Source organism: Schistocerca piceifrons, chromosome 2 (genome assembly GCF_021461385.2).
Source record: "Schistocerca piceifrons isolate TAMUIC-IGC-003096 chromosome 2, iqSchPice1.1, whole genome shotgun sequence".
Taxonomy (NCBI): domain Eukaryota; kingdom Metazoa; phylum Arthropoda; class Insecta; order Orthoptera; family Acrididae; genus Schistocerca; species Schistocerca piceifrons.
In genome coordinates, this window is record NC_060139.1 from 102252265 (window position 1) to 102262395 (window position 10131).

Consider the following 10131-nt stretch of genomic DNA (forward strand, 5'->3'; position numbering starts at 1 on the left):
AGAAGAAGTTGCCCACGTGGCCGCCGCTTGTAACAACCTCCTGGCATTCTTCATTGGTAGGCGGCCTGTAGGTTCATCATTGATCAGGTCAAGCTATTGCTAGCGATGTTCAAAGCGCCGCTCGTGACGTTAGTAGACTCTGGATAGAGGCGCCGGCTACGGCAGTATGGATAAGCTACGATACTGGAGGCAAACAGGATCAAGTAAGTGAGAAGCACTCGCTTCAGCTGTACATATACTAAACTTCGAACGATACAGAGAAGATTAGCATGGCCCCTGCGCAAGGATGACACGCAAAGTCGTGAAGCGTTCCACATTTTTAAAGTTGTCAGCGGCTCGTGGCCTTGCGGTAGCGTTCTCGCTTCCCGCGCACGGGGTCCCGGGTTCGATTCCCGGCGGGGTCAGGGATCTATCCTGCCTCGAGATGACTGGGTGTTGTTGTGTCGTCTGAATTATCATCATTCAGCCCCATTACGGTCGGAGGAAGGCAATGGCAAACCATCTCCACTAGGACCTTGCCTAGTACGGCGGTGTGGCATTCTCGCATCATCCCCTACGCTCCTCAGAGGATGGGACCTCATCATCATCAAGTGAGAAAGGCATAATGTTGATTTTATTTTTAAACGCCGCTTACACAGTTTGTTCAGTGTCAGCACCGGAGGCGTCGACGAGATACTCGGTGCACAGAGCCAGATTTGCACTTCGTGGCCAAAATTGGAACTAATTTTTTCTAGCGTAAATCAGTTGCGCATTAGCATATCAAGTTTCGCTGCCGTACAATAATTACAGCCCACAATGGACCTCTGTGAGTAGCTGTACTTTAATTATAAATACTCTGTACGTCTTACATTGGGTTGGTGTAATAAGTTCATAGGGTTTTTAAACCACAGATACACAAATCGGAGACTTTAGTCATCAATAGTATACACTGAAGGGCCAAAGAAACTGGTCTTGGCACGAGTATTCAAATACAGAAACATGTAAACAGGCATAATACGGCGCTGCCGTCGTCAATGCCTATATAAGACAGCAATTGTCTGGCGAAGTTGTTAGATCAGTTACTGCTGCTACAGTCGCAGGTTATCAAGAGTCAAGTGAGTTTGAACGTGGTCCTGTAGTTGGCGCAAGAGCTATGGGACATAGCACTCCGAGGTAGCGATGAAGTGGGGATATTCCGGTACGACCATTTCACGAATGTAACGTGAACATCAGCAGTCCGGTAAAACATGTCTTCAACATCGCTGCGGCCGGAGAAAGATCCTGCAAGAACGGAACCAACGACGACTGAAGAGAATCTTTCAGTGTGACAGAAGTGCAACCCTTCGGTAAATTGCTACAGATTTTAATGCTGTGCCATCAACAAGTGTCAGCGTGCGAGCCATTCAACGAAACATCATCGACATGGGCTTTCGAAACCGAAGGCCCACTCGTGTACGCTTGATGACTGCATCACACAAAGCATTATCTTCGCCTGGACTCGTCAACACCGACATTGGACTGTCGATGACAGGAAACAATTTGCCTTGTCGAACGAATCTCAAATTGCATCGAGCGGATGGGCGTGTGCGGGATGGAGACAACCTCTTGGATCCATGGGCCCTGCATGTCAGCAGGGGCTTGTTCAAGCTGCTGGAGGCTCTGTAATGGTATGGGGCGTGTGGAGTGATATGGGACCCGTGACATGTCACGATACGACTCTGACAGGTGACACTACACAGGGTGAGTCACTTAACGTTACCGCTGGATATATTTCGTAAACCACATCAAATACTGACGAACCGATTCCACAGACCGAACGTGAGGAGAGGGCGTAGTGTAATTGTTTAATACAAACCATACAAAAATGCACAGAAGTACGTTTTTTAACACAAACCTACGTTTTTTTTAAATGGAACCCCGTTAGTTTTGTTAGCACATCTGAACATATAAACAAATACGTAATCAGTGCCGTTTGTTGCATTGTAAAATGTTAATTACATCCGGAGATATTGTAACCTAAAGTTGACGCTTGAAACCTCCGGCGTTCAGTCGCGTGTTGTAACAAACACCGGCCACTGTGGGCGAGCAGCATCTGCAGGGACATGTTTACGATGACGACCGTGTTTACGAGTGTGGCTGTAGTACACTGTTGTGGTTTGGTCTAGCTGTCGCAGTGTCCGCATGTAGCGCTTGCTGCTATTGTTATTCTGCATTCGTCTCCGCATGCAGACCAACTGTAGTACACCGTGTTACCAGACGTCTGTGATAGTGTAGTGTTTTAGGAACTGTGACCATGGTGTATTCGAACTCTGAAAAGGCGGAGATGATACTCATCTATGGCGAGTGTCGACGAAATGCAGCTGAAGCTTACAGGGTGTATGCAGAACGGTACCCGGACAGAGAGCATCCAACCTGCCGCACATTGCAAAACATCTACCGCCAACTGTATGCAACAGGTATGGTCGTAGCACGCAAACGGGTCCGTAACAGGCCCGCCACAGGGGAAGCGGGTGCAGTTGGTGTGTTAGCTGCTGTTGCCATAAATCCACACATGAGTACACGGGACATTGCGAGAGCCGGTGGACTGAGTCAAAGTAGTGTCATGCGCATACTGCATCTTCACCGCTTTCACCCGTTTCATGTGTCGCTACATCAGCAATTACATGGTGATGACTTTCATCATCGAGTGCAATCCTGTCAATGAGCATTAACAGAGAATGCGTAGAAGTTCTACCTGTTTACCGATGAAGCGGGTTTCACAAACCACGGGCAGTGAATCTATGGAACATGCATTACTGGTCCGTGGACAATCCTCGCTGGCTCAGACAGGTAGAGCGACAGCGACCGTGGACTGTAAATGTATGGTGCGGAATCATTGGCGACCACCTCATTGGTCCTCACTTCATTGCAGGGGCCCAAACAGCTGCAACATACATCGCGTTTCTACAGAATGATCTGACAACGTTGCTCGAAAATGTCCCACTGGAAACGCGTCGACGTATGTGGTATCAGCATGACGGTGCACCTGCACATTCCGCAATTAACACTAGGCTGACCCTTGACAGGATGTTCGACGGGCGTTTCATAGGACGTGGAGGACGCATAAATTGGCCAGCCCGTTCTCCTGATCTTACACCTCTGGACTTCTTTCTGTGGGGTAGGTTAAAGGAGAATGTGTACCGTGATGTGCCTACAACCCCAGAGGATATGAAACAACGTATTGTGACAGCCTGCGGCGGCATTACACCAGATGTACTGCGGCGTGTACGACATTCATTACGCCAGAGATTGCAATTGTGTGCAGCAAATGATGGCCACCACATTGAACATCTATTGGCCTGACATGTCGGGACACACTCTATTCCACTCCGTAATTGAAAACGGAAACCACGTTTGTACGTGTACCTCACCCCGCATGGTAATGTGCATGTGCGTCAGTGAAAAAGACCAATAAAAAGGTGTTAGCTTGTGGACGTAATGTGCTGTTCCAGCCTCTTCTGTACCTAAGGTCCATCACCGTTCCCTTTGGATCCCTACGTAATCCGGTGCTCTCCGATACACCCGATCGAACAGCGGAGGAGTGGCACTCTAGCGTCAACTTTAGGTTACAATATCTCCGGATGTAATAAACATTTTACAATGCAACAAACGGCACTGATTACGTATTTTTTTATATGTTCAGATGTGCTAGCAAAACTAACGGGGTTCCATTTAAAAAAACGTAGGTTTGTGTTAAAAAACATACTTCTGTGCATTTTTTTATGGTTTGTATTAATCAATTGCACTAGCCCCTCTCCTCACGTTCGGTCTGTGGAGTCGATTCGTCAGTATTTGATGTGGTTTACGAAATACACTCCTGGAAATGGAAAAAAGAACACATTGACACCGGTGTGTCAGACCCACCATACTTGCTCCGGACACTGCGAGAGGGCTGTACAAGCAATGATCACACGCACGGCACAGCGGACACACCAGGAACCGCGGTGTTGGCCGTCGAATGGCGCTAGCTGCGCAGCATTTGTGCACCGCCGCCGTCAGTGTCAGCCAGTTTGCCGTGGCATACGGAGCTCCATCGCAGTCTTTAACACTGGTAGCATGCCGCGACAGCGTGGACGTGAACCGTATGTGCAGTTGACGGACTTTGAGCGAGGGCGTATAGTGGGCATGCGGGAGGCCGGGTGGACGTACCGCCGAATTGCTCAACACGTGGGGCGTGAGGTCTCCACAGTACATCGATGTTGTCGCCAGTGGTCGGCGGAAGGTGCACGTGCCCGTCGACCTGGGACCGGACCGCAGCGACGCACGGATGCACGCCAAGACCGTAGGATCCTACGCAGTGCCGTAGGGGACCGCACCGCCACTTCCCAGCAAATTAGGGACACTGTTGCTCCTGGGGTATCGGCGAGGACCATTCGCAACCGTCTCCATGAAGCTGGGCTACGGTCCGGCACACCGTTAGGCCGTCTTCCACTCACGCCCCAACATCGTGCAGCCCGCCTCCAGTGGTGTCGCGACAGGCGTGAATGGAGGGACGAATGGAGACGTGTCGTCTTCAGCGATGAGAGTCGCTTCTGCATTGGTGCCAATGATGGTCGTATGCGTGTTTGGCGCCGTGCAGGTGAGCGCCACAATCAGGACTGCATACGACCGAGGCACACAGGGCCAACACCCGGCATCATGGTGTGGGGAGCGATCTCCTACACTGGCCGTACACCACTGGTGATCGTCGAGGGGACACTGAATAGTGCACGGTACATCCAAACCGTCATCGAATCCATCGTTCTATCATTCCTAGACCGGCAAGGGAACTTGCTGTTCCAACAGGACAATGCACGTCCGCATGTATCCCGTGCCACCCAACGTGCTCTAGAAGGTGTAAGTCAACTACCCTGGCCAGCAAGATCTCCGGATCTGTCCCCCATTGAGCATGTTTGGGACTGGATGAAGCGTCGTCTCACGCTGTCTGCACGTCCAGCACGAACGCTGGTCCAACTGAGGCGCCAGGTGGAAATGGCATGGCAAGCCGTTCCACAGGACTACATCCAGCATCTCTACGATCGTCTCCATGGGAGAATAGCAGCCTGCATTGCTGCGAAAGGTGGATATACACTGTACTAGTGCCGACATTGTGCATGCTTTGTTGCCTGTGTCTATGTGCCTGTGGTTCTGTCAGTGTGATCATGTGATGTATCTGACCCCAGGAATGTGTCAATAAAGTTTCCCCTTCCTGGGACAATGAATTCACGGTGTTCTTATTTCAATTTCCAGGAGTGTATATCCAGCGGTAACGTTAGGTGACTCACCCTGTACAGGCAATCTGTCTGATTAGCTGCATCCATTCATGTCCATTGTGCATTCCGACGGACTTGGACAATTCCAGAAATGCTACAGAGTGGCTCCAGAAACACTCTTCTGAGTTTAAACACTTCCGCTGACCATCAAACTCCCCAGACATGAACATTATTGAGCATAAGTGGGATGCCTTGCAACGTGCTGTTCAGAAGAGATCTCCACTCCCTGGTGCTCTTACGGATTTATGGACAGCTTTGCAGGATTCATGGTGTCCGTTCCCTCCAGCACAACTCCAGGCATTAGTCGAGTCGTTGCCACGTCACATTGCAGCACTTCTGAGCGCTCGCGGGAGCCCTACACGATATTATGCAGGTGTACCAGTTTCTTTGACTCTTCAGTGTATTATCCTTCACTATTTACAACAGTCTGCCAACGCTGGGGTAACTTAGATTCCGGGACTGTATAAATCACATGGTTTTGAGGCGAAGAACTCGTCGAGCCATGTTCGGAGATCATTTTCATCCGGAAAGGAACTTCCTTGAAGGTTGTTTGAAAGAGAGTGGAAAATGTAACAGTCTGAGGACGCAAGATCAGGTGAATAAGTTGGGTGCATACTGACTTCCGAATCTAATTCCTGTTCTAACAACCCTACCACAACAAAGGTTAAAAATTAATTCTGATTGTAGTGTTGTTCACTCTGCTAAATATTGCATTTTCGGGCAACAACAAAGTAGATATTATGTGGCAGGTGTCATTAGAGCACAGTTAATAAAGTCATTTCTTGAAATAATGGATAAACTAGGCACTCATCTTTTGGTGTTTCCCACGCTGGTCTCGTTGTGAACTCATGGCTCAATCGTCGAAAATCTAGATAGTGATGATTCCAAGCTCGGATGCAAAGAGACCTAGGTGTTACTCTGCGATATTCAAAAGTTTTATAGATGTGTTCCATAAACCATTCTTGAAGATTAAACTTTTGCAAGTTAGGGCAATGGTGATGCAAAAAAGTAATCAGCCCTCCGAATTTAAGTTACACTTCTTTTATATTGCTTTTGTTGCAATATCACGTAACTCGTTCAAAAACATCACTTCACAATATAAAACATACTTGAAAATATCTTCCTCACTGTTAAATTTCACATTTGATAAACTGAACAATTTGCGTCTTTTTAACATGACGACCAAAGCTTGACTCTCTAATAACCGCTTACGCGCCCAAAAATCAGAGTTACAAGTACGTCAAAGATCATAGTGACAAAAGAAAGAATACACATAAGAATAATATCATTGCAATATATACATATCGGTGTATCGAAGTACCTCTACATTAATGAAATCAGATCTGAATGTTGTCACAGAAATATGTTAACTATTTTACAGAAACACAGTAGAATATTGCTGGTATCGAGAGGTTGAGGTGAGGTGCTGTAATGGTTACGTAATTCAAGTACCATTACACTGTGTAGTGTTTTTTGTCAGCCAAGCACAATGTGGGCGTTGTTATCGTGGAGTAACATCACTTCACGCAGTCTTCTTGATCTTTGTTCTTGGACTGCGTCTGCAAGACGTCTCAGTTGTCGACAATAAATATCAGCAGTGATGGTTACACCTCTGGGAAGTAATTCGTAGTACACCACACCGTTGCTGTTCCACCATGTGCATAACATTATGTCTTGTCGATGCGCGCAGTTCTTTGCATGGGGAGTTGCTGCTATGTTTGGGTCAACCATTCCTTTCCTTTCCTTATGTTAGCATGAAGACACCATTTCTCGTCACCAGTAACGATACAGAATAGGAACGGTCCGTGTTGTTCACAAGCAAGTTGATAATGAGCAAAGAGAGATGCACATAAGGACACACGATGATTTTTCTGATTTTGGCTTAGAGCATGCGGTACCCATACAGCCGATTTTTGAACCATCCACATTGCATGCAACTGTTGCACGGTTGTGGAATGATCACAGTTCATGATATTTGCCAGTTCTCGAGAACGCGGAGGCGGATCATTGGGGTTTAATGCGTTTAAACGACCTTTATCGAACCGCGAAGGTCTTCCTGAACGCAGAGAGTCAGTAATGTCGAAACGATCTTCCTTGAAACCAGAAAGCCATTTTCTTGCCGTGCTCTGTCCAGTGCCATTATCCCGGTACACGGCGTAAATGCTTGTGGCTGCCTCCGCTGCTGTCTCCCTCTATTGAACTCAAATAGAAAAATATGTCCTGAATGTTTCGATTTCTCCACTTGGCACTCCATTTTCTAGCGTCCACAGCTCTACTCACCATCTCCAAATGGTGGAATGACCATATGTAAACTCAAATAGCAAAAGTAAACTAGAAATAAAAAAAGACAACCGATAAATAAACCCATAGCAACCGGAATAGCAACATGCAAAACAAAAACGCTACGAAATTACGCACCTACTATTGTAAGCAGCAAAATTATTATAAGATGGGTTCGGATTGAAATGACAAGTGAGTTACAAGTGTGGCTCACCAAAGAAGTTAAATTGTGAATATTAGGAAATGTGACGTGTCTGACTTCACGATCTGCTAAAATCTTACAAATAACACTAACGTCCCTTTGTTCTCAGCGAATTGCTTTGGGTATTGGCTAACATCAGAACTGTAGCTGGCTGTACCTGAACTCAGCGTCACAATTAGCTTGTTGTTAGTTCGTGTGATATTGGCAGAGTATAACCATGTACAGTTGCATAAGAAGTGACTGTGATTGCGGCATAAAAGCTATATTTTTGACTGTCAGGGCAACTACACTGCTGGCCACCGTAAATGCAACACCAAGAAAGACAAGAGGTAGCACAACAAGATTTATTTTGTAGATAACATGTTGACCAAGTATCAAATGATTACGTTTACAGACGTCTGTGGCATTTGGTTCCCGCCAGAATCAGTAGCCAGAGTACCCGCCATTGTTGGAGATCACCGCTGCCACACGTCTCGGCATTGAGTCAAAGAGACGTTGGATGTGTTCCTCGGGTACAGCAGCCCAAGCAGCTTCCACACGTTGCCAAAGATCATCTGGTGTGGCAGCTGGAGATGTAATCTGGGTCACTCGTTGAGCAACCATGGACCACATGTTTTCTATCGGCGAAAGATCTGGAGAGCGAGCTGGCCAGGGAAGCAATTCAATCTCGTTATTGACGAAGAACCTTTGGACAATGCGTGCCACGTGTGGTCGCGTATTATCCTGTTAAAATATGACTGTGGCCGAGCCCTGAAGGTAAGGAAGGACAACTGGCTCCAGCACCTCGGATATGAAGCGCCGGCTATTTAAAGTACCGGGAATGCGTACTAGAGGCGTGCGACAGTAATATCCAATACCGCCCCATACCATAACACCCGGTGCAAGACCAGTGTGGCGGTGCATAATGCAGCTGTCCAGAATCCTCTCTCCACGGTGTCTCCACACTCGAATCCGACCATCGTGGTGCTGCAGACAGAAGTGTGCCTCGTCAGTAAAGACAACGTCATTCCATTCTGCCGTCCACATCCGTCTGTCATCACACCACTGGCGGCGGAGACGTCTGTGGTTCTGCGTCAATGGTAGACGAAGCAATGGACGTCTTGCGGACAGACCACTCTGCTGTAAACGGCGTCGAATGGTACGCGCAGACACTGGATGATGCGTTACAGACGCAATGTGCTGTGCTGTGGTTCGGGATGTCACTGAGCGATCCGTCACTGCCATGCGCACAATTTGCCTATCAGCACGTGCAGTGGTGCACCGAGGTGAATGCGATTGACCACTTCGGTCCGTCGTACCCTCCTGCATCCAACGGTCACATATCCGCATTGCAGTTGTTTGGTTTCGTCCAACACGACTAGCGATTTCTCTGTATGATAATCCACAATCTCGGTAAGCCACTATCCTTCCTCTGTCGAACTCGGATACTTGATCATAAGATGTTCGCTGTTGTCTACGAGGCATAACTGATCGTCTTGTGAAACAACCACAAGGTAAACACACGTGCCGAACGTACAGTCGTCGAAATCGCCAAGCATTAAATGGCGCTATGAGGTGGCGCCACAGGCGCGCGTGATGTGCGTCTGCGCTGAAATTCTAATCAGTTGCATATCTCATCGCTGCAAACCCATGGTGTAAATTTCACTTGATTCGGATGCTTCCTTCATGGTGTTGCATTTACGGTGGCCAGCAGTGTATAATTTCAGACACAATCAGATCACATTAACAAATCTTAAGTCGTGCAACTATGTCGTCTCTCACATGGGTACTGATAAGTATGATCAAGCTGATTATCTTACTATGTTTATGCTCAGTGTTGTCTTATATAATCACAGATGGCCTTCTAGTCGCGACTGCGTGTAGAAATTTAACAGTAGTGGAGAATCTTTTTTCTTTGAGGTGCTAAGGAGTATCAGAATTATTCTAATGTTTCTCTTGTGAAGTCCCACGTGGCAGTACATTTTGTTTGATACACCACTGTGGTCACTAGCTAGCGACGGCTAAATTGGGAACACCATCTGAATTAGTGCCTCCATGAATTCTGGTGTGATGTTCGTTTACGAGTAACTTTGAATTGAAATTGCTACTGATGTACAGTAACTTAAATGGAGGAGCATGGCCATGACGATATAGTTTGTTTCTACCAGCTGTACTTATTTGTTGGACAACCAGTCTCAGCACTGGCCAATTTATTAGTTCAAAGACTGTGTATGTGCTATCATTTGGAGTGCAGACCAGACAAGACAAGTGAATTTTAACAAGCAGCCGCGTCGATGTGCGCTAGATCAAGCACGCCAATTACTCCGCCAGACACGGCTGTACAGAGTTCTTACGATGTAGACGTTGCCTGCTTCTGTCCTTTTCACAAATCTTGTAAAA

General features: G+C 47.3%; 1 non-coding gene across 1 annotated transcript; it reads left to right on the top strand.

Moving 5' to 3' along the window:
• Positions 1–214: 214 nt before the first annotated feature.
• LOC124778150 lies at positions 215–321 on the top strand. The gene has a single exon (XR_007015864.1). It is a non-coding gene; the product is annotated as a U6 spliceosomal RNA (small nuclear RNA).
• Positions 322–10131: the final 9810 nt, after the last annotated feature.